General features: G+C 39.1%; 1 protein-coding gene across 1 annotated transcript in view; it reads left to right on the top strand.

The window, feature by feature from the left end:
- LOC149206018 (glutathione S-transferase 2-like) overlaps window positions 1-25,315 on the top strand; it is a gene marked incomplete in the record, with an annotated part of 358,107 nt that overhangs the window by 134,760 nt on the left and 198,032 nt on the right.

The raw sequence follows: 25,315 nt of genomic DNA, 5'->3' as shown, positions 1-25,315 counted from the left end.
ACATTTTCTCTACCTATATAAGCAAGAAGAGTGAACATGATTGCTTTGGCTCCGACTTCAAGAGAATCAATACCTTCTCTAGGAATCTATCTTAGTTGCAAACTTAATTGGTAAATCTGATTTGAACTCGGCAACTTTGCCTAGGTGTAAGTGGTATAGCTTCTCCTTTGAAAGTAGCTTATCAATGTATTTTAAATAAAAAAAGATGTTAGCCAATCTTATGGTATGCCAAATGCCTCTTCCTGCATGCCTAATCATCCACTAGTCTACCAAGATTATTCCCTTCCACTGTGTTGTTGCACAGATTGTCACGACAACGCTCAGACCGGGGGCTGTCACCCTGATCCCCGATCTCTCCGTTTAAGCCTGTCTCCCGCGGCTAAGGGGGGTAGACCCTATGGGAAAATGGATGTCCAACTGGGGACCAGTTGGGTTGGGAGACACGAGGAAACAAGCACTAAATCGATATTATTAAATTAATAGACCAGTGCCTTACGAAATGATTAAATGATTATTTGTCGAATGCTGCAGAAATATGAACTCATTAACAATCGTTTACCATCAATCAACCCAAACAAATATTAACTTTTATCAAATGTGGGAAAATGCTTAATGGCTTAATGATACTGCAGCAATTAAAATTTCGAAAGATAAAGTGCGTTAAACAACCACGCAAAATGCTTTAATAGTGATCCAACAATTAAAACTCAGTAACAATATTCCAAAAATGCTTGAAATAATCACGTAAAATGATAACCGGAGATCACATTCATGTAGTTAATCTTCAGATAAACATTAAAGCATGTTAAACATTAATTCCCACATCAAAATTTTAGCTTCAGCAGAAGAGATAAAACATAAGAAATTCCTAAGCCAAGACTGAAATTTGCAAAAAATTTCCCAAAATATTTTTTATATTTTTCAGATAAAACAAGATTTAAAACTAAATGAAACTTTTAAATCAAAAACCTAAATAATATTAAAATCTAAACTAAATTAAAAGAAACCTTTTAAATTTTTATTATTATTATTATTATTATTATTTTTAATTTTTTTTTATTGTTATTAAAAAAAAATTAAATAAGACAAAAAATTGAAATGAACTAAGTCTAAAAGCTAGAACAAAACTTACACTTCAAACTAAAACTAAAATAAACTTTTATAACTAAAGACTATATAACAAATGGAATATTTACTGACATACCTTATATAAAAAAGAATATACGCTAAACTAAATTTAAACCAAAAACTTAAATGAAATCAAAACTAAAACTACATAAAAATTACATGCTACCCTAACTTACACTAACCATGAAATCGTTTGCGTGAGTTTTGTTTTTTTTTGTTTTTTGATTTTTCTTTAGTGCATGATTTAAAAATTCAAAATTAAAAGATTTAAGCAAAACCTAAAAAAATTGATCTAATCTAAACTTTTAATTTTAAAATCTAATGCAAACATTTGAATCGAAACTAAAAAATTTTTACCTGACGCCCACGAGAAACCCCTAATCCTTACCCACGTCATGAAGCTTCAACAATTTCTGCGTTGAGCAGGTGCAGGCCCACGGAGTTTCGGTGCAGGTGATGCGTGGCAAAGGGTGAGAATGTAACAATGCAGAAGTCTGCAGAAGTGGATGGGCGTCTTCAAAAAATAAAATCCATGTTTGCTTTGCATGTTGTTTGCAAGGTCTTACAGGTTCACGCCTTATGCAGGTTTGGACGTTCGACAATGGAGGGAGAGAAAAACGCTGGTTCGATGGGTTTCACGTAGGAGAATGAGCGTTTGACAGCAGAATGAACAATGCTGGCAGCTGGACGAGGAGCAACAGACACGGCTGAGACAACAACGTGTGCTTTGCAGGTGCGTGGAGTGAGCAGAGATGAAGGGAGCTGGATTAAGCGTAGGAATAGCGTGGAGCTGGAAGGGTTTTGACAATTTTGTTTGCAGATTTGGAGAAATAATACAGATCAAATGGAGCAGCGTGATGGGAATGGAGCCACAGGGGCAGATGAATGGATGAATTCTGCTCGATGATTTGGTGGATGGGCGATGAGAAGAGCCAGACAACAACAACTAAGGATAGCTGGGGGTTAAAAAAAATTGATTTTGCAGTCCTCGGAAAAAATATTCCAAACCCCAGAAGCTGATATTCACTCTTGTGCTTTAGAATTATCAATGAAACTGATGTAAGATTTCTTCCAGATTTGAAAACAATTGAAATTGAAACCCTTGGACAACGAAACAGCGTAGATAAACCTCGGAAATCTTCAGAAACCCTGGAACCTGGAATGGAAAATCACCCAAAAATAATGTGTAGAAAACGAAACTAAAACCCTAGATCAACTAAACAACATTTACAACTTTTGAGTCTTAAACAGCCAGATTTATCAATAATCAGCAGTAATATTATCAAAATTCAAGATTTACTATGAAAAACTTCAGGAATCTCTCATGCAATTCAGAAAAACAAACTTAAATGATAAACCCAGGATCGAAACTGCTGGGCTCTGCAAGAGAGTGCTTGCGGGAGTTGGCTGGTTCAGCCGAGAACTTCCCCAAACGCCCACTGATCTTCTCAATAAGGGTTTCTTGCATAGCTCACTTCAACCATCAATAAAGAGGGAAAAAACAATACTAGATTCCAGATACAATGGAGATACCTGCCATTATTTCAGAAATCTTATTACCATTCAAACCCTAGTAAGTGAACAAGATACCTGTGTTCAACAATACTCCAGATCAAGCTATTACTAATGGCTGAAAAATGAAAATATGCAGAAGATAAAACAACTCACAGCATTTCAGGAGAGTAACACCAGCAAGATTTCAACCCCAAAGTCTTTCTTTATTAGCACCAGAAAAAAAGTTTACAAGAGAGCTTTCTTCAGCACAAGAATCACAGATCGAATGATCTCAAATGACCCTTAGCACCCTATTTAAAGGAGAAATTCCCAACGGCTAGTTTGAGTGATCCATGTTAAATTGATCTCGACCGTTGATGAGGATCAAGATATCTCTTAATCTCATCCGTCGAATTTTTAATGCATTAAAAAATTGAAATTCTGCATTTATTTACTCAAAAATATTATTATTTTATTATTTTTAAGTTTTTATTTTATTCTATTATTTTTATTTATTTTGTATTATTTTATTATTTTTTATATTTTTTATATACATATTCCTTTTTTATTGTTTTTTTTTATCTTTTCAATTTTTTTAATTTTTAATTTATTTTTAAATGGATCCTCGAACTTAGCCTTTGAAAAAATCACCCAGGACCTAGGACTTAGGACTTATGAGGGGATTAAAACATTTTCTAACCCTCAAGACACTTTACATCATGACTTTTACAATTTTACATCTCAAGGGGGAAAACCCATTTGACATAAACCCTCATAAACCACCCAGTTCTGCGACACAACTATAATCTAGCAGATTAACACACTAGGATTCTAATGACAAAATTCATTCCGGCTTTTGGGTTAGGCTAAAGGAAAACTCTGCCGATCATGGATCGGTGAGACAAAAAACCTTCCAGAACGTAGATTGTCACTAGAAAATTAGGTCCACCTAGGCAATTTACATACATGACTCAACTTTGCTAAGATTATTTACAATTCACACATGCAGACTGGGTTTACAACATAAATTGATCAAGTCAATGATGACTGTCGAATGGCACGGACATGTCAATCAAGCGCTATCCCTTTTGCGAAGAAGAGGGGGTGTACTTGCTATGGGAAGTTGACACGTAGTGGTCAACATCTGGCTCTACTTGGGGACACGTTGCTGCACTGCAGGAATGTGAGAATCTAGAATCTACATCCACGCAACACACAACAGAAATAAGTAGCGTCCATTCAAAAATCATCATATAACATTTAAGCACATGAAAGATAGAAGCTCCTCATTTATTAATAAGGAAACTAAATCTAATCCTAAATCAGAAATAAAATGCTGAAATAACAAGGAGTAGGGTTAGAAATACAATACAAAGGATGCCCTATGGCATCAGATATCATCTTTGAAGAACAGCTTGAGCATTTGGCCATTTGCAGGTAGATCAAGTGGTTCGCGATCTAATCTGCTCAAGTGGAATGAGTTTGGTCCAGCTACGTCTCGAATGATGTACGGTCCCAGCCACAAACTGTCAAACTTCTTATGTTTTCCTGGTCTTTCATTCTTGCGATCCCAAAGAAGTATCATATCTCCCACCTACAAAGATCTAGATCGAGAGAATTTATCAAAGATTTTCTTAATATTAGACTGATTTTTACATATAGCATCAAAAGCTGTCCTATGAGCTTCATCTAACTCCACAATTTGATCTATTCTATTCTGAACAACATCTTTATTAGTAGAAAAATTCTGAAGCAGCTGATAGGCTGGCAATCTCAGGTGCACAGGTAAGGTTACATCCAAGCCATGAACTAATTCAAAGGGAGATTTGCCAGTAGCTTTCTTCTTAGTGATTCTATCTGCCCATAAAGCATACTTGATTTTGCTATCCCATGACCTCTTATTATCTCCTACTATCTTCTTGATAATGGTTATGAGATTCTTGTTACTTGATTTGGCTAGACCATTACCCTGAGGATAGTAATTTGACGAATGAGATAAGATAATGCTATACTTGAAATAAAAAGATGAAAACTCTGAGGAACTAAGGCTTTGGCATTGTCGGTAGTGATCTTAGCAGGGACACCAAATCTAGTAATGATGTTATTTTCAATGAAATCCACAATAACCTTTTCAGTGGCATTCTTAGCAGGAATGGCCTCAACCCATTTAGTGAAATAATCTGTAGCAGTCAAAATCCATGAGTAGCCATTGCTAGAATTTTCATGGAACTTCCCTATGAAGTCTAGACCCCAATGCTGAAAAGGTGTCTCTACAATGACAGGTTGTAGGGGAAGGGCAGCAAGCTTCTGTTTCCCAGTGAATAGTTGACAGGCTTGAAAAGCTCTAACAAACTTGTGCACATTAGAAAAAATTGAAGGCCAATAATAACCAGCTCTCAGGATTTTGTGGGCGGTAGTTCTAGCAGCATAATGACCACCACAAAATCCTGAATGAAGCTCAGAGATTAATTTCTTGGTCTCAATGTCATCAAGACACCTAAGCACTATGCCCTCAGGATTTCTCCACCCAAGGCCATCCTTCATAAGGCAATACTTAGTGGCTTTTAGTCTAAGAGCCCTTCTCTTATGAGCAACTAAATGGTTAGGACATGCAAGATTCATCAAGTAATAAACTATGTCCTTGTACCACTCATGCTCTCCTAATCTTTGCAACTCCGGTGAAGATAGATCGCTAAGACAAAACAAACCAAGAGTCTTTTCGTTACCTTCAGTCAACATCTGAGCCAAACCTTGGCCTATGACTAGCTTGGTGGGTCTGATCTCTAAATCATATTCTTGTATTTTAGCAACCCACCTAGCGCGAGTCCCTAAGCAATCAGTTTGAATTAATATATCTTTAACAACGGAATGTGGGACGAAAGCAATGATTTTAGAATAATGCACATAAGTTTTGAAGTGCTTAAGAGACTTGACCAAGGCATAAGCCTGCTTTTCCATGGTATTGTACTTCAATTCGGAATTTTGAAGTGCTCTACTCATGAAAGCAATAGGCTGCTCGTGACCATCTTTATTCTTTTGTAGCAGGACACCAACAACAGTATCTTCGGAAGCGAAAGAAAAAATCATGAAATCCTTGGAATAATTGGGACTAACTAAGACAGAAGCTCTTGCAATAGCACATTTGATTTCTTGAAAAGCCTTTTTGCCGTCTTCTTGCCAAACAAATTTTGCATCTTTCTTTAGAAGAATTTGAATAGGCTTAGCTATTTCTGCGTAATTTGGAATAAACCTTCTAATAAAATTTGTCTTTCCAAGGAAAGACTGAAGGGATTTAAGATTATGAGGAAGAGGAATCTTTTGGATTGCTTCAATTCTTTCGGGATCAATCTTGATTCCATCCTTAGAAATGATATGGCCAAGTAATTTCCCTTCTGTTACTCCAAAAACAGACTTAGCTAGATTCAAAGAAATCCCGTATTCTCTACATCTATCGAAAACCTGCCTAAGATGATTTACATGACTGATACCATCTTTAGAAAAAACAGTAAGATCATCTTGGTAAATCTCAATAAATTTTCCGATTAACCCCTTGAAGGCATAATCCATAGCCCTTTGGAATGTAGCCCCAACGTTTGTTAATCCAAATGGCATTCTTATGTATTCAAAGGTACCCAATGGTGTGGTGAATGTGGTTTTATGACGATCTTCCTTTTTAACCCATACCTGATTGTATCCAGAAAAACCATCTAGCAGCGACATCATTCCAGAACCGGTTACTCTTTGCAACAAAGTCTCCATGTTTGGCAAAGGGTAATTATCTTTCTTGCATGCTAGATTAAGGTTTCGAAAATCGACACAAAGCCTTATCGTACCATTCTTTTTCCTAACAATCACCAGATTTGAACACCATGTCAATGCCTGGTTTGAGCGATAATTCCTGCTGCAAGCATTTTCGCAAGCTCTTTCTGAACCAAAGGGGCTAATTTAGGATTAATTTGCCTAAGTTTCTAGCGAAAGGGTTTAGCATTTTCATCTTTTAAGGGGATAGTATGTTCCATGACATCTTCCCTATATCCCTTTAATTCATTATAAGAAAAAGCTAAAACATCTCGATATCCGCGAAGTAAATTAGTTAACTTTTTTCTTTCCTCCACACTAGTACCTCTACCAATTTTAACAATCTTTGGGTTTTCAGAAGTACCAATGTTTATCTCGAGATATTCGCCTGGGTCCATCTTATTTTCTTCTCTCAACTTTGTGGCATCATGCCGATCAAAATGTTGCTCTAAGGCAACCACATTCCTAGGAGTAGGATTTATGATATGCTCATAATTTAAAGATCCATCCTCCTGAGAATCTATCCGGAAATCTTCAAACTCATCCAGACTATTAAGAAAACGAATGACCTGTTTTTCATCATTAAAGACCTGCCAATGCTCTGAGTTATCTGGAACAGATGGTCTAAATATTACTTCCATTTTGATCTTATCATTAATTAGCTCATCAGATAATTGGAAAGTAGTAGTAGCTACGGTAAGCTCATCTGCCAAACTATTTTGCTCCCTTGGGATAGCTTTGAGGTCAAGGGCATCAAAGTGCTCCATAGTATCCCACACAACATTTCGATAATTCCTTAGTCTTTGATTTTTGCATGTGAATTTATTTTTAAGCTGCATGATAATTAAATCAGAATCCCCCTTAATGCTAAGAAACTTAATCTTCAAAGATTTTGCCAATTCAAAACCCAACAATATAGCCTCATATTCAGCGACATTGTTGGTTGCTTCAAATTCTAATCAATAAGCAAACTTGAAAATGTGATCAAGGGGAGATTTAAGCACTATTCCAGCACCTTTACCATGCCTAGACGATGCACCATCGAAGTACATGTACCAAACTTTATCATGGAGGTCCTTAATCTTATCATTGGGAGGGACTATGAAATTAGACATGATGGCATAGTTCTCAATGTCAGATTGCTCTTTGATTATATCGTTGTGAGGTTTCTTAGGATCTTCGACATGAAATTTTCTTTAGGGCTCTCTATTTAGTCTTACAAAACCATCACCCCTAGGAGAAGGAATCATAGCATATGACCAATTCATTTGAATACTCCCTCCTAGATCAGAGGCCCATTTTCTGGATAAAAGCATACCCCAGGCATCAGGCACATCCACAACAACAATATCCATGACAATCATGATGTCTGGGTAAACTGATAGATGAACTTGCAAATCTTTGATCAAACCATGCACTTTAATTTTCTTAGAATCCATGGCACATATGTTATAGTAGGGTTTAGAAACTCTTAAGTTAAGTTGTTCCATGACCCTTTTAGTCATTACACAAGCTGATGCACCAGAATCCAACATGCAATTATTCAATTTATATCCATTAACTAACAAGGTGATAAAGAAAGGCTGGTGATCTTTGTTATCTGCATCTAAGCTTTGCAAATATATGGGAGCATCGTGATAGTCAACTTCCTGAATCTTCTGTTGAGAAGTATTTATTTGAGGACCTTGGATAGCTTTTAATAACTTATCTCTTTGGGAAGGGATCTTAGCAATCTCGGAGACAGGAACTCAAATTTTTGCATTGTTAAACCAACTTCCCAAATCAACATCAAATCCTCGGAGACAGGAGCCCAAATTTTTGCATTGTTAAACCAACTTCCCAAATCAACATCAAATCCAGAGTTTAAACCAGGGTTAAGTTCGAGGGGGAATTTGATTCCCGCTTTGATATTTATCCCTTCTTTGATAGGTCAAACCTTTATCTCTAGCAATTTCCAAGATTTGCTCGGGAGAGGGTTTTTCACCATATAACCTAGCCAAAATGTCATCTTCATTTTCAAGGTTATTTATACTAAAAGCTGATGAAGGATTCATAACATCACGACTATTTTCCTTGACCTCTATCTAATCATCCATAGACAAAGGAAACTTGCTACCTACTACATTTATTTGATCTCCTGCCCCAAACATTCCATTATCCAAGATTCTTCTAACAATGGGGCAAGTGGCCTCTTCATGAAGAGCATCACAAACCAGTGGCCTCTTCATGAAGAGCATCACAAACCCGACAATAAGGAGGAGCATTATCAACCAAATTAGTTATCGGATTAGGAGGTCTTTGCTCACTAGACTGACCCTTCTTTTGCCAATTGTTATTTCTGTTATTATTATTTCGAGGTTGGAAGTTTTGCGTTTGTGCTCTTTGCATTTGAATCAACCTATTCTGCAAAGTGGCTATCTCCTTGTTATGATTAATTTCCATGGTTTCAATCTTTTGGAGTAATTTGAGAACAAGTTCGCTTTCAGGCGCTTGAACTGCTTTTCCTTTAGGTTCTTTTAGTTTCGTAGCAGCCCTATCAAAACTTGGGATCTCAGACTTCCCAGATGCCGCCTTGTCCTTTTCAAGCTCGATAGCTAAAACCTGGCACTCCCTATAATCATTAAGTCTAGCACGCCTCAATTCATAAGATGGCTCAGGACTAAAGGCATCAATGTAAAAATCTCGAAGAGATTTGTCGGTAGGTTTATAGTCTTGAGGTAATTATTTAATAATATCGTTAAGCCTTTTATTAAATTCTTCAATGATTTCATTTTCTCTCTTTTTGATTATGCTGATAGCTTTCACAAGGTGTCTTCCTTCTCTCTTATCTCCATACTTTTCCTTAAAGGCATTAACAATCAATTGTAAGGAATCAAATGAATTTTGAGGCTTTTCAGTAAACCAATCTAAAGCATCACCCTCCAAGGTCAGAACAAAAAGGGTCATTTTAACATCTTCATGATTAAAATCAGCGGCCCTTGCGTACTTCCCCAGCCATGAACTAAAAGCGTTCAGATGTGAATTAGCACTGATTGCGCTATCTCCCTGAAAGATAGACAATTTATCCATTCCATGCTTTGGAGTATCATTAGGATAACCTTGAATATTAGCAAAGTTACACGAGGCGAATATGTCCATGATGTCGTGCTCAACTGGACTAGTAAAAAGTAAATGGATATCAGAGAGGGCTTCTTGTCCGAGGTTAACAAGAAGTGTACGAGAAGAGAGTTTATGTAATCGTACCCTGAGAGCCCTTTCAGGATCAGGAGCAGGATTGCACAGACTGCTTGAATGTCTTCTAGTATACACTCTTGTAGATAATATGTGAAGTGGAGTCGCCACCCAGACAGGAAGTGAAACACGGAAAATCTTGAAAGGAAAGCACCAAGGACAAAAAAACTCTGTCCCCGGCAGCGGTGCCAAAAAATGTTGTCGCATAATTGTCACGACAACGCTCAGACCGGGGGCTGTCACCCTGATCCCTGATCTCTCCGTTTAAGCTTGTCTCCCGCGGCTAAGGGGGGTAGACCCTATGGGAAAATGGATGACCAACTGGGGACTAGTTGGGTTGGGAGACATGAGGAAACAAGCACTAAATTGATATTATTAAATTAATAGATGAGTGCCTTACAAAATGATTAAACGATTATTTGTCGAATGCTGCAGAAATATGAACTCATTAACAATCGTTTACCATCAATCAACCCAAACAAATATTAACTTTTATCAAATGCGGGAAAATGCTTAATGGCTTAATGATACTGCAACAATTAAAATTTCGAAAGATAAAGTGCGTTAAACAACCACGCAAAATGCTTTAATAGTGATCCAACAATTAAAACTCAGTAACGATATTCCAAAAATGCTTGAAATAATCACGTAAAATGATAACCGCAGATCACATTCATGTAGTTAATCTTCAGATAAACATTAAAGCATGTTAAACATTAATTCCCACATCAAAATTTTAGCCTCAGCAGAAGAGATAAAACATAAGAAATTCCTAAGCCAAGACTGAAATTTGCAAAAAATTTCCCAAAATATTTTTTATATTTTTCAGATAAAACAAGATTTAAAACTAAATGAAACTTTTAAATCAAAAATCTAAATAATATTAAAATCTAAACTAAATTAAAAGAAACCTTTTAAATTTTTATTTTTTATTATTATTTTTCATTTTTTATTGTTATTAAAAAAAAATTTAAATAAGACAAAAAAATGAAATGAACTAAGTCTAAAAGCTAAAACAGAACTTACGCTTCAAACTAAAACTAAACTAAACTTTTATAACTAAAGACTATATAACAAATGGAATATTTACTGACATACCTTATATAAAAAAGAATATACGCTAAACTAAATTTAAACCAAAACCTTAAATCAAACCAAAACTGAAACTACATAAAAATTACATGCTACCCTAACTTACGCTAACTATGAAATCGTTTGCGTGAGTTTTGTTTTTTTTTTGTTTTTTGTTTTTTGTTTAGTGCATGATTTTAAAATTCAAAATTAAAAGATTTAAACAAAACCTAAAAAAATTGATCTAATCTAAACTTTTAATTTTAAAATCTAATGCAAACATTTGAATCGAAACTAAATTTTTTTTACCTGACGCCCACGAGAAACCCCTAATCCTTACCCACGTCGTGAAGCTTCAACGATTTCTGCGTTGAGCAGGTGCAGGCCCACGGAGTTTCGGTGCAGGTGATGCGTGGCTGAGGGTGAGAATGTAACAAAGCAGAAGTCTGGAGAAGCGGATGGGCGTCTTCAAAAAATAAAATCCACGTTTTCTTTGCCTGTTTTTTGCAGGGTCTTACAGAGTCACGCCTTATGCAGGTTTGGACGTTGGACAACGGAGTGAGAGCAGAACGCTGGTTCGATGGGTTTCACGTAGGAGAATGAGCGTTTGACAGCAGAATGAACAACGCTGGCAGCTGGATGAGGAGCAATAGACACGGTTGAGACAGCAGCGTGTGCTTTGCAGGTGCGTGGAGTGAGCAGAGATGAAGGGAGCTGGATTAAGCGTAGGAACAGCGTGGAGCTGGAAGGGTTTTGACAATTTCGTTTGCAGGTTTGGAGAAATAATACAGATCAAATGGAGCAGCGTGATGGGACTGGAGCCACAGGGGCAGATGAATGGATGAATTATGCTCGATGATTTGGTGGATGGGCGATGAGAAGAGCCAGACAGCGGCAACTAAGGATAGCTGGGGGATAAAAAAAAACGATTTTGCAGTCCTCGGAAAAATATTCCAAACCCCAGAAGCTGATATTCACTCTTGTGCTTTAGAATTATCAATGAAACCGATGTAAGATTTCTTCCAGATCTGAAAACAATTGAAATTGAAACCCTTGGACAGCGAAACAGCTTAGATAAACCTCGGAAATCTTCAGAAACCCTGCAACCTGGAATGGAAAATCACCCAAAAATAATATGTGCAGAAAACGAAACTAAAACCCTAGATCAACTAAACAACATTTACAACTTTTGACTCTTAAACAGCCAGATTTATCAATAATCAGCAGTAATATTATCAAAATTCCAGATTTACTATGAAAAACTTCAGGAATCTCTCATGCAATTCAGAAAAAACAAACTTAAATGATAAACCCAGGATCGAAATTGGCTGGGCTCTGCAAGAGAATGCTTGCCGGAGTTGGCTGGTTCAGCCGAGAACTTCCCCAAACGCCCACTGATCTTCTCAATAAGGGTTTCCTGCACAGCTCACTTCAACCATCAATAAAGAGGGAAAAAGCAATACTAGATTCCAAATACAATGGAGATACCTGCCATTATTTCAGAAATCTTATTACCATTCAAACCCTAGTAAGTGAACAAGATACCTGTGTTCAACAATACTCCAGATCAAGCTATTACTAATGGCTGAAAAATGAAAATATGCAGAAAATAAAACAGCTCACAGCATTTCAGGAGAGTAACTCCAGTAAGATTTCAACCCCAAAGTCTTTCTTTATTAGCACCAGAAAAAAAGTTTACAAGAGAGTTTTCTTCAGCACAAGATTCACAGATCGAATGATCTCAAATGACCCCTAGCACCTTATTTAAAGGAGAAATTCCCAACGGCTAGTTCGAGTGATCCATGTTAAATTGATCTCGACCGTTGATGAGGATCAAGATATCTCTTAATCTCATCTGTCGAATTTTTAATGCATTAAAAAATTGAAATTCTGCATTTATTTACTGAAATATATTATTATTTTATTATTTTTAAGTTTTTATTTTATTTTATTATTTTTATTTATTTTTTATTATTTTATTTTATTATTTTATTATTTTATTATTATTTTATATCTTTTATATATATATTCCTTTTTTATTGTTTTTATTATCATTTCAAATTTTTTTAATTTTTAATTTTTAATTTATTTTTAAATGGATCCTCGAACTTAGCCTTTGGAAAAATCACCCAGGACCTAGGACTTAGGACTTATGAGGGGATTAAAACATTTTCTAACCCTCAAGACACTTTACATCATGACTTTTACAATTTTACATCTCAAGGGGGAAAACCCATTTGACATAAACCCTCATAAACCACTCAGTTCTGCGACACAACTATAATCTAGCAGATTAACACACTAGAATTCTCCTAAGATTCTAATGACAAAATTCTTTTGGCTTTGGGGTTAGGCTGAAGAAAAACTCTGCCGATCATGGATCGGTGAGACAAAAAACCTTCCAGAACGTAGATTATCACTAGAAAATTAGGTCCACCTAGGAAATTTACATACATGACTCAACTCTGCTAAGATTATTTACAATTCCCACATGCAGAGTGGGTTTACAACATAAATTGATCAAGTCAACGATGACTGTCGAATGGCACAGACATGTCAATCAAGCGCTATCCCTTTTGCGAAGAAGAGGGGGTGTACTTGCTATGGGAAGTTGACACGTAGTGGTCAACACATTGTAAGGGCTCAATGAATTGTGTGGTATTTGGCACAAGATCAGGGTAACTTGCAGCCCCACAAAAGATGCTTGATTGTTTCTGCCTTGTAATAGTTCATGCAGCTACCATCTGTAAAACCTGTGAAATGAGCCTGCCCTTAACCTCTAGGCTATTATTAATGACCATTCACCTTAGGACTCTAGCTTTGAATGATAAACATGTTTTCTAGATGCCATGAAATTCTGAACCAATCTAGCTTCATGATTGTGGACTGCCCACTGTTTATCAAATTCAGCTGTAACAGAAAAAATCTGGCTAGTCCTTGCTTAGAGCTCTTGGGTCCTGTTATTCCCTGAATTATCAGGCTTTGGAAAGGTCTGGTCAAAGTGCTAAATGTTAAGCACATAATATATTTATCCACTGTCACCTCAGTGCACTCTCCTCTCAATTTAGGCGAACTCTTAAAATGTCACTGGGGGTATTCCATTCTACGCACACTTCACTAGTGATCTTTGAAGACCAGTGCCTATAAACACTCAATATGATCATGTTAAAATTGGCAACTAAGGCCAAACTCCATGTGGGTCATCTTATTTATGACAGCTGAAATTTTTCTTGGATTCCTCTCTTCGAGAGGTGTAGGATTGATCTAAAGATCATCCGATTCCGACATGTATTTATGGAGATATGAATTTATTTGTATTATTGACAACTTGTCAAGGTCGGCCAGCAACCAAATTACCCCAACTTATCCTCAACGTTGCATTATAAATAGGACAGGTCTTCAAGTCATTTGACACACTCATCTCTCTTGATCTCTCCTCTCCACTCATTTGGGTTGTCCTCTCTCAAGGAGGACGTAGTGGAAAGGGTCTTCTAAGAGAGCCCTAGACGCAGTCAACTAAAGAGCCCTAGCCGCAGTCTTATGAGGAGATCTTTTCGCAGGTAAGAGGAGACCTATATGCAGCTCAAAGAAGCCCCTATACGCTGTCAAGAGGGAGTCATATTCACAGCTCAAGGAGGAAGCCTAGCTGCTGTCCAAAGAGGGAGATCTAGCCACAGTGAAGGAGGCCTATACACACTTGAAGGAGAAGCCCTCATACGCAGTCCTAAGTGCCCTAGCCGCAGGTCAAGAAGGGACCTTAATCTGCTGTCAAAAGAGACCCTCAAACGCAGCTAAAGGAGACCTTGATCCGCTGTCTTGAGAGACTCCTATTTTTGGAATTTCTATGTCTAACCCGTTAGAAACCCTTCATGTACTTTCTGATTTATCCCTACCTACTTGCTCTTTTAATTAACAAGTTATTTACCATGTAAATACTGGAAATAAATACAAGTACATGCTCAACACATTACAGATCTTCAACTTTAGGAAACAAAACAAGCACACAAGTGACACCGTTGTTTTTTGACCAATGTCCCCAGAAAAAGCCAATGCGGGAACTCCGGTGCAACTCTCTGAGGGTTTTATTATTATGTAGTTTTTGAATACAATCGGGGTGCCAAAACTGGCTCACCCAACAGAGAATAATCTCGGCAGTAGTACCTCTCCTTCAGAGGCAGATGCTCCGGCTGAAACCCCAGATAAACACTCTGGCAGCTCCTCAGCTCCAATCTGCCCCACGAAATACCCTAATGTCAGCCTCTTCTACCCTCTGCATCAGCGTTCCCGGCAGTTCCGGCAGTTTCGACTGTTCTTGACAGTTCCGGCTTCTGCCCTTTGTGTCAGCTTTCCCGGTAGTTCCGGTAGTTCCCGACAGTTCTGGCTATTCCTGGCAGTTCCGACAGTTTCGACAGTGCCGGCTTCTACCCTCTACGTCAACTTTCCCGGCTGTTCAGGCAGTGCTGGCGGTTCTCGGTAGTTCCGACTTTTGCCCTTTGAATTAGCTTTCTCGGCTATTCCGACTGTTCCTTGTAGTTCCGGATGATCCTCCAGGTACTATCTCTGCCTCTCTGCTTCTATATTCACTGCCCCTTAGCTGCAACTCTGATCACTCTCTCAACTTTCTCAGCAAACCCAACCCCAGAAAATTGAAATCTTGATCTCTTGGTGTGTTCTCCAAGTGACCCTCGAGCCTCCTCTTATACTTTTCTCGTTGACAAATCAACGACCGAGATGAAGTCCCTAATCAATGACTAAGATTAGATTCTCTTTGATCCATGACTTTTGGACCATTCTAACACAGTTTTATATTAATTCACATTAATATTTTATTTCCCTAAGTTTAGACTTAGGGACTCCATTAAAAATATTAATTATTTTAATATCTTCCAAACTGTTTAGAATCTGCCCAAACCCTTTATGGGTATTGGAGATCTCATGTGCCTTAGCCTCTCCACCAATTTTCGTGGGTAGAGCACATCCGGTGCTACCCCAAATCAACACTCCCTCTTAGCGAGGACTGTGTTCTAGTAATAATCCTCACCGAGTATCACCCTGATCATCTGGCATCAGTCCCTGTGCTGATGCTAGGCCTGCTGCCCATCATCTGCACTGTTGCATCCTGTACTGCTACCCATGGCCCTGTCACTGCTGCATCCGTACTGCAACTCCCTCTTCATCCGTGCTGCTACCCATGGCCTTGCCACTGCTACTGCTGCATCTGCACTGCATCCCCTCTCATCATGCTGCATCGTGCTGCCCATAGCACCGCCACTGCTAATTGCTGCACTACAACTCAGTTATTGAGAAGTAAGTAAGTAATCTCCTAACTCTGACATCTCTGTCAGGCTAGAGACACTCCCAATTCTGAAGCTCCCTTGCTCGCTGACAAGTGCTCCCTCTCTGACCTCTGCGCTGCTGCAACAACTCCCTGCATCTCGCTCCGTTGCACACCTCTTTGTGCCATCTTGCACTGGTGCAACACTCCCGTGCCTCTCGCACTGTTGCAGCCTGCTAGCCTTGCGCTGTCCTGGGAATTCTGCATTGTAGCTCTCTCTGCCGCTCCATCTTCATTCGTCTCTACCGACATCCCCTAGTCCTGCTACTCCTCTTTGGGGCTCCCGTAGCCAGGTATAATCCAAGAGGTTGGGTACCTCGAGGATCCTGCCCCTCATCGCCTGTAGTCTGCATGACTACAGCTTGATGTCTCCCCACTTCTTCTGAAGTGGCACATGAGTACTCACGACACAATCATCATACCTCAAGGCAAAGGCCTTGATATAATGTTTATCTAGAATGGACAGGATCCTGGCCTTCCAGACCACAAAGTTGGACGCTCCATCTAACCTATCCTGATCCCTCATCCCATTCATGGCCATCTCTCTACTCTTCTTTGTCGACTCCTTCGAGTCTCTCTACTTCCCGTCTGGAAGTTCTCTTCTGGACTCCCTTTGAGTCCCAATTTCCCTCCTGGAAATCCTTCTTCCAACTGTCAAGTTGCCCCTCTCAGATCATTTGTGCAACTGCACCACTGATCTGGATTCCATGGCTAGAAATCTGCCTCAGCAACAACTCCCTCCCCTTGGTCTTGCCCTGTTAGGTACTGTTCTGACTACAATACCCACCAGCTCACTCTGCAACTTACCCACAGCCTCCTAAGCCCCAACAAACTAAAGGTTAGAGCTTCTAGGCTTTGCGCAATCCCGACACCAACAAAATTCGCACCTCCTGGCCATGGGCGTCAATCCTTCCTGACTGAGAAAGATGACTGGGCATTGTGTAGGTCGAGTCTACTTCCCTCTGCCACTGCGCTGATCCTCTTCCCGACTCAAACTTGATGACGCAGGCACTATCTCACCCCTTCCTTGGTGCTTCTCTGCTAGAAACAACTTCTGTCACTTGGGACAACTGTTTTCTGCTGTTGCTGCTCTGCTCTACTGATGTCCCCAATTCTCATGTGATCTGCAACCACCCTCTGATACCATGTTGGAATTTCTAAGTATAATCCGTTAGAAACCCTTAATGTACTTTCTGATTTATTCCTACCTACTTGTTCTGTTAAATAACAAGTTATTTACCATGTAAATACTGGAAATAAATACAAGTACATGCTCAACACATTATAGATCTTCAACAGAAGGAAACAAAACAAGCACACAAGTGACATCGTTTTTTTTGGACCAATGTCCCCAGAAAAACCCAATGCGGGAAAACTGGTGCAGCGATCTGAGGGTTTTATTATTATGCAGTATCTGAATACAATCTGGGTGCCAAAACCAGCTCACCCAACAGAGAATAATCTCGACAGTAGTACGTCTCCTTTGGAGATAGATGCTCCGGCTGAAACCCCAGATAAATACTTTGGCAGCTCCTCAGCTCCAATCTGCCCCACGAAAAACCCCAGTGTTAGCCTCTAGGGACTGCGTCAGCCTCTTCTGCCGTCTGCATCAGCTTTCTCGGCAGTTTCGACAGTTCTCGGTAGTTCCGACTTTTGCCCTCTGCGTTAGCTATCTGGCAATTCTGGCTGTTCCTAGCAATTTCGGCTTCTACTCTTTGCGTAAGCTTTCCTAGTAGTTCCGGCAGTTCCTGGCAGTTCTGGCTTTTGCCCTTTGCGTCAGCTTTCCCGACTGTTCCGGCCGTTCCGGCAGTTCCTAGCAGTTCCGGCTGATCCCAGTAGTTCCAGCTTCTGTCCTCTGCATTAACTTTCCCGACAGTTCTGACAGTGCTCGACAATTCCAGCTTTTCCCGACGGTTCCGGCTTTTGCTCTCTGCGTCAGCTTTACTGGCTGTTTTGGCAGTTCCCGACAGTTCCGGCTGATCCTACAGGTACTATCTTTGCCTCTCTACTTCTGTATTCACTGCCCCTCAGCTGCAACTCTGATAACTCTCTCAACTTTCTCAGCAAACCCAACCCTAGAAAGTCGAAATCTTGATCTCTTGGTGTGTTCTCCAAGTGACCCTCAAGCCTCCTCTTATACTTTTTCTTGTTGACAAATCAACGGTCGAGATTAAGTCCCTAATCAACGGCTAAGATTAGATCTGTCTTGATCCATGACTTTTGGACCATTCTAACACAGTTTTATATTAATTCACATTAATATTCTATTTTCCCTAAGTTTAAACTTACAGACTCCATTAAAAATATTAATTATTTTAATATCTCCCAAACTATTTAGAATCTGCCCAAACCCTTTTTGAGTATTGGAGATCTCATGTGCCTTAGCGTCTCCACCAATTTTCGTGGCTAGGGCACATCCGATGCTACTTCAAATCAACACTTATCCGCAGCCTCAAGAGCCCTAATCTGTTGACTAGAGGAGTCACCTAATACGTTGTCAATAAAGGAGGTATCTAGCCACAGTTTGATGTGAGATCTATTAGCTATCTAAGGGAGCTTCAGTACGCTGCAAAGGAAGCCCTAAAGAGCCCTAGCCGCTGCATAAGGGAGCCATATATCAGCGTGAAGGAGTCTAGAAAGAACAACATGGAAATCCCTGTGACAGCGTGTTAAATACTGTTGTTCTAATGCATGTTTTAGGTATGTTTGGCAGCCGCAGTCACAAGTTTAGTAATCGTTGAAGACAGAGGGCAACGCTGCTATTTAGGAACTTGTTTGGGCTTGTTGAAGGAGACTACAGCTACAACTAGCTGCTTTTCTAGGCTGCAAGCCATAGCAAGCAACTAAGGCTATTCCAAGGCAGCCTTGAGGTGTACACTGCTTGCTAGAGGCAACGCGGATAAAGAGGAGACTCTCCTTGGTGGACCACAACCCAAAAAGGGCTGAGTTGGCTAATAGCGTGAAAGGTTAAGGGCTGCATTTTGTGCCCTAACCAAAATTGCAGATGCAACAAGCTATTAGTGGAATGTTGCAGCAGTATGGAGGGCTACTAGATTGATGATCTACTACAACACTCTTATTGGTTGAAGGTTGTCATGAGAATTCAGGACTGCATCTGTGAACTATCTTCATTAGTAGAATGATGGCCTTTCTACTGTTGTCATAAATATCAGTTTTGTATATTTGTACTATCTCTCTCTCTGCTGAACTATTGAAGAATATAAGAAGAATTGATCAAGGGTTTCCCCACATTGGGGTTTGTCCCTGGCTGGTGCCACATCTTGTGTCCTCTTGTCTTGGCTTGTTTTCTACTGTTTATGTTTATGTTCTATCTATACTTTACTATCATGCTAAAGTGATTGCTAATCTGAATATTGTCATTGGGCTAGTATGAAAAATTGAAGTAAATTTCTTTAAGCATAGAACATACCTAAAATTAAAATGGTATCAGAGGTGAGGTGAAGACAAAGCCCAAGCAAGAGTGAAAGAGAAATCACCAAAGACAGTTGAAAAGGACAAAATGCTCAATCCTACTTCTTAAGGATCACTGAGATCAAGAATGATCTTCTATCGATTGGAGAAATCATATTTGAAAGGGAACTGACTATCACTACTCTTGGAGGTCTCCCACCCGAGTGGTATATATTTAGAACCACTATTCTCAATAATGATCGAATTCCAGGGTTTGAAGAATTGATGTCGAGATGCATTTAAGAAGAAACGAGGATGGTGGAACAAGAAATGCCTTCTAATAGAGGCAACCCTACTGCTTTCTTCGCTCATGCCAAAAGGAGAAATAATGCAAGGTCTAAAGGTCATTTCAATGGAAAGCCCAAATCTAAGGGTGGAAGGAAAGGCAGATGCTTTGCTTGCAATAAATTTGGCCATTATGCGAGGGAGTGTCCAAATAGAAGGGACACATCACATGATGATGATCATAATCATTCCAGGGGCAACTTCAGTAACAATGATCGAAGGAATGACAAGTACAATGGCAAAGGAAAAAGGAATGCAGGACATCAAGGAAATGGTTGACCCTCCAAGAAAGTAAGGAACTCCAGGTACGAAGAATTCAATGTTCTTTCTGATAAGAAAAAGAAGTATTATCTTATATTGGCCCTCTCCACTACCTCTCCTCCGGACACTTTGAGAATTTGGCTTATAGATAGTGGTGCTTCAAGGCACTTCACCGATACAAGGAAGCTCTCTCTAATATGGTGGAGAAGGAGACAAACTTGGGGATGATGCCACCTATCTAGTAAAGGGTGTAGGGAATCTTACTCTTCAATTGGATCAGGGTAACTCTATTCATTTACAAGAAGTTCTTTATGTACCTGATCTCAAGAAGAACCTAGTGTCCATTTCGGCAATGGAACACAAAGGTTACAAGGTGGCATGCATCGATGGAAAGGTATGGGCTTGGAAAAGAAATTTTAAAGATGCTTTTACTCTTGGATTCAAGGTTGGCATTTTGTATCAAGTTGTAGGAAGTCCATTGGGGACCATGTTGATGAGCCCTGGAAATGGGTAACTATATGGGCTCATTTTGCCTATTATTCTCATTTAATCTACCATTCTCCATAGTTTTATGTATGCTTTTGAATATATTTATGTTAATTGAGTGAATGGGAATAGTCACTTTACCACAAAGTCTAATACGTGCTTATTGCAGATTTTTGGACATTTTTGGACCAAGATCAGAGATTTATGAGCAGATTGGCAGCCAAATACGAAGAAACAAGGTTGATGATTTATAAGAGGGGTGTCTCCTGCACTTAATGACCCCTTCCTCGAGTTCACCATCAGCTCGGAGTTCAACAGCCCACCAAAGATGATTTCAAGGGGCAGTCGAGCAGGTTTAGTGAAGTGGCTGATTAACTGCAGTTTTGGCCAGCCAAGCTCCTAAAGTTAAGGAGGTCTGTTGGGAGGCCTCATTTGCATAAGTAGGAAGGCTTCAAGCCTTAGTAGTTTAGTCATTTTTTAGTCTATTTTCGCACTTTAGTGCAACCCTGTATCAACACATTTTTGAGCTTCTTCTTGCAGACAGTTTGTGATGTAACTATTATTTTTTGATCAGTGAAGATGAATCTAGCTTTGAACCAGCTCTGAGCTTTCTTAGGAGGCTGTAGCTCTTGGGGTTGGGTCCCACCCAAGTGCCCAGTACCTCTTTTGTGTACTTTTATGTGTTTTTACTGCATTCGTAGAATAATTTCTGTTATATAGGTTAAATCTTGCTTTGTTACTTAGTTTGTTTTTGATGATTAAGATAGTTGTTCATGCTTCAGGTTGATTTGACAGTTTGGTAACAGAAAATATCCACAAAAGGCTACCAAGCAGTCCTTGATCTCATTTTTCCTTCATTGGGACCGTGAATTGAGACCAAGGCACACTTGCTGCCACAAAAACACTGTTTTTGCCTTCCAATGCAATTGCTAGTGTTAGATTTTGAGTTGGAAAAGTTGCTATCAGTTGTGTTTTCATGCTTAGACTTGTTCTTGCTTAGTTTCCATAGCTTTCTTGCATGATTTCCTGTCTATAAACTTCTGTTCATCATGTTTCTGGTTTTTAGGTCAGATTAGGTCAAAATAGATAAATCTTTGAATTTTTTTAGTCTTTGCTTGGATCAGTTTTGGAAAGTAATGTGCAGAACACCTGTAAGACACTCCTACCTATCCTTCCTCCATCATACAACTTGCTCCAGCGTCTCGCTCAAGATTTCTTTCCCTCATTCGCCATACTTTCCCAACTTACCCTAATTTCTACATTTTTGTGCAACATTTCTTTCTTCATCTTTGAACAAATCCAACCTTTTTCATTACTCCTAAGCTTCATTTACCAGGTCCTAGACCCCTTAACATCCTTATCCATCTTTCATCTCCACTTTCCCACCGTTTTTCCACAATCAACCCTCCAAAAACCACTTTCGGTCTGTTCCTGTAGAATTTCCTGTAGATCCCATGCAGCCTCTTGTAGAAGATAACGCGAGCGATTTTTCGAGATCTGAGCGTGGTGGAAATCTCCAAAAGGGTGCTAGGGACCCCTTAGGTCCTCTCCACACCTTCCCAACCTCCTGCAAACGCCCAATCCAATTCCTTTCGCCGATAAACCTCTGCATAGTAAAAAATAGTTAAAACACATGCATAATAATTCTACCTAAAATTGCTCAAAAATACAAAAAGATGATTTTTCCATATTTTTCTTGAGAAGTAGCTTAAACACATGCATTTTACCTTTTCAATAGTCAATGGCATCCATTTCAGTAGCTTACATCTCTTTTCTTGCACAAGTAGGGTTAGTCGGTAAAACTAGGGTTTGCATTTCCTTTCAGGTTTCATCTTCTTTTTGCAAGTAGACTAGCCTCTTTTGAGTTAGCTTCCTTCCATTACAATTAAAAGCTTCTTCTGAGAACTCATAGAAGTTGGCTTGAGCTCCTAGCGAACTTGTGTTGGCTGATAAAGTGACAACTTGCAGTAAGAGCTAGTACTTCTGCATATAGCACCGTCGCTTCCAAGTTTGTTACGAACAGTCGGGTTGATAAAAGTAAAGTAGCTAGTTCCAAGAGTTGCAACATCATTGCTGCAATACTGGAGCTCACCATCTTTTTGGCGCCGTTGTCAGGGAAGTGTCAGAGTATTTTGTGATTACTGCTTTTCTTCTATTTTCTACTGCAACCTTCTGCTAAGTAGTTTATTTCAGCAAGAGTAGAGTAGTTGTTTCATTTCAATTTCGCAATTTCATTTCAGCAAGCGTAGATTAGACATTTCCTGCTTTCATTTCAATTTTGCAATTTCATTTCAACGAGTGTAGATTAGCTATTTTCTGCTTTCATTTCAATTTCGCAATTTCCTTTCAGCAAGCGTAGATTAGTATTTTCTGCTTTCATTTCAATTCTGCAATTTCATTTCAGCAAGATGGATTAGTCTTTTCCTGCTTTCATTTCAATTCTGAATTTTCATTTTAGCAAGATAGATTTTAGTCTAAGTCACCGGATTCGCCGTTTTTAATCCATAAAATTCAAAATTCGCCGTATTTCAAGCTGAAATGAATATGTTCGTTCAAGTTCGCCGTATTTCATGCCGTATTCAAATTTTTGTCGATTAAATTCGCCATTAAAATCGTTTAGATGCGTTGAAATTCGTTTAGATGCGTTAAAATTCGTTTTTTTTCGCGCCCGCGGGTATGAGTGTTGCTGTTTTAGCCTTTTAGGTTTCATTGGTTTCGTTGTTTAAGTTTTCATTGCCGCAGACGCCATAGACTACAGTCTACAAGACAGAGACTACACGGACACCTTGACGGGCTCGGGTTTCGTTGTTTAAGTTTTCATTGCCGCCGCAGACGCCATAGACTACAGTCTACACCTTGAAGGCTTGACGGGCTCGGGTTTTTCCAGAAACAAAGAAAACTGCCGCGTGCTGTGCCTGTAACTTGTAAGTTTTTCCGTCATAGTTATAACTTATTAGTAATGGAACGAACCATGGTCCATAATGTTACAAATTATTTGTTTGCTGGAGCCTGGTGGAGTTACTCACGTCCTGTGCGGCAGCCGGCTGTGCCTCTGTCCAAAATTTAGCACCGAGACCTTGTCCAAAATTTAGCACCGAGACCGAAATCATCTCTGCAATTTACAATGATATATCAGACCTTAACATGCACTTCAAAACAGTTATAACAGTCATCCAAATTTGTGAAATTTGCCTAAAGAGCTAGACCTTTCTAGCTCTACATCAGTCACCAAAATGCAAGAGCCAAACCCTTATTAAGCTTTTATGATGGCTCTTTAGTGTTTTAAGCTCTATTATTGTTGTTGTTCTTGAGATTAGGTTATGAAATAAAATACTTTAAACTTGATTATTTTGTTACAGCCACTGTAAAGGTTGCTTAAGATCTGGAAATGAAGATGACAGTCAAGGATAGAGAGGAAAACAAACCTCATGGAATAGCAGCCCTCCTTTAGTGACAATTTTGGGAACCAAACCACAACTTTTAGGCTCAAAAGAGCAGTGAGGCTCCTGTTAGTCTAATGCCGAACATATGTCACAAGATGCCACTGTTAAGATCACTCTTATTTGATGACTGTTTACTGTTCTATTCGCTTTGATGGTTACATCATATTTTGGTTGGTGATCAAATGGTATCTTTTAGAAATTTTCATTATTTCTTTGTCAATATGGTTGACTCATTAGCAATTTTCATGTGCTACATAACTTGCTGATTTTTCCTATACATTTCAAGCTTTTCATCGAATTATGCTTTGACTCCATTATTAATATAATTTCTAACAATAAGATAGTCTTTATAAGTGTATAAATCTACCCTCTATCTTTAATATACATTTTTTTTTTCGAATTTCTATATGTCTAATTTTATCGACAAAATTTGAGTTGCCGAACTTTATTCGAATTTCAAGGTCCTCGAACTCGAACTCGAACTCGAACCTGGTGACTTAGATTTTAGTTAGTTGCAGTTCAGTCTATTTCAGTTTTTGCAGGTACAAGCAGAAAAAAGAACAAAAATCACCCAAAAAAGAGATTTCATTTCATGCCTCGTAGGAACAGAGACAATTCAGGAAAATTCCTACCCAACACCCCCACCACATCACTGAGTCACCCTTCTTTCTCTTTTGGTGGCAGTGATCCAGAAGAACCTATAGGTAAACCTCCAGAGGTATACAAAGATCCTATAACAGAAGAAGAGCAAGAAACCATTCCTCCTAAGACCATGGCTGAAAATAGAAAGGAAATGGGGAGAGAGTAGAAGGTGCCTTTCCCATCCGAGAGACCAATGGGGACACAAAAATGAAAAACATAAGTCCCTCAACCTTACCTCACTTCCATGGGTTGACTACTGAAGACCCTGATACCTTCTTGTTTGAGTTTGTTGTCCTTTGTCGAACTTATGACTATGCAGAAGACGAGCACAAGTTGAAACTCTTTCCTTCTACCCTCAAGGATGCAACACTCCGCTGGTTCATGGGCTTACCTGGAAACAGTATCACAACTTGGGCTCAAATGCAGCAAGCCTTTAACAAAAATACCGGGACTACTGTAGGTCAAAGGATACAAAGGAAGAAATCTTTCGAATGACCATGGGAAGTGATAAATCTTTAGAAGACTATGAAGAGAGGTTTCAACTCAATTATAAAAGGGTCAGGTGCACACTTGACCCTGAATCTCTGAAGTTGGTTCTGCTTAGAGGAGTCCCTGAAGACCTTCTAGATACCCTCCATTTGCTGGCCGGGGGAGACATCTACCAGCTACC

This window comes from Pinus tabuliformis, chromosome 1_2, assembly GCF_031772625.1.
Source record: "Pinus tabuliformis cultivar Carrire ecotype Pingquan chromosome 1_2, CPIR1, whole genome shotgun sequence".
NCBI lineage: Eukaryota > Viridiplantae > Streptophyta > Pinopsida > Pinales > Pinaceae > Pinus > Pinus tabuliformis.
This window is presented reverse-complemented; position numbering and strand designations above follow the sequence as displayed.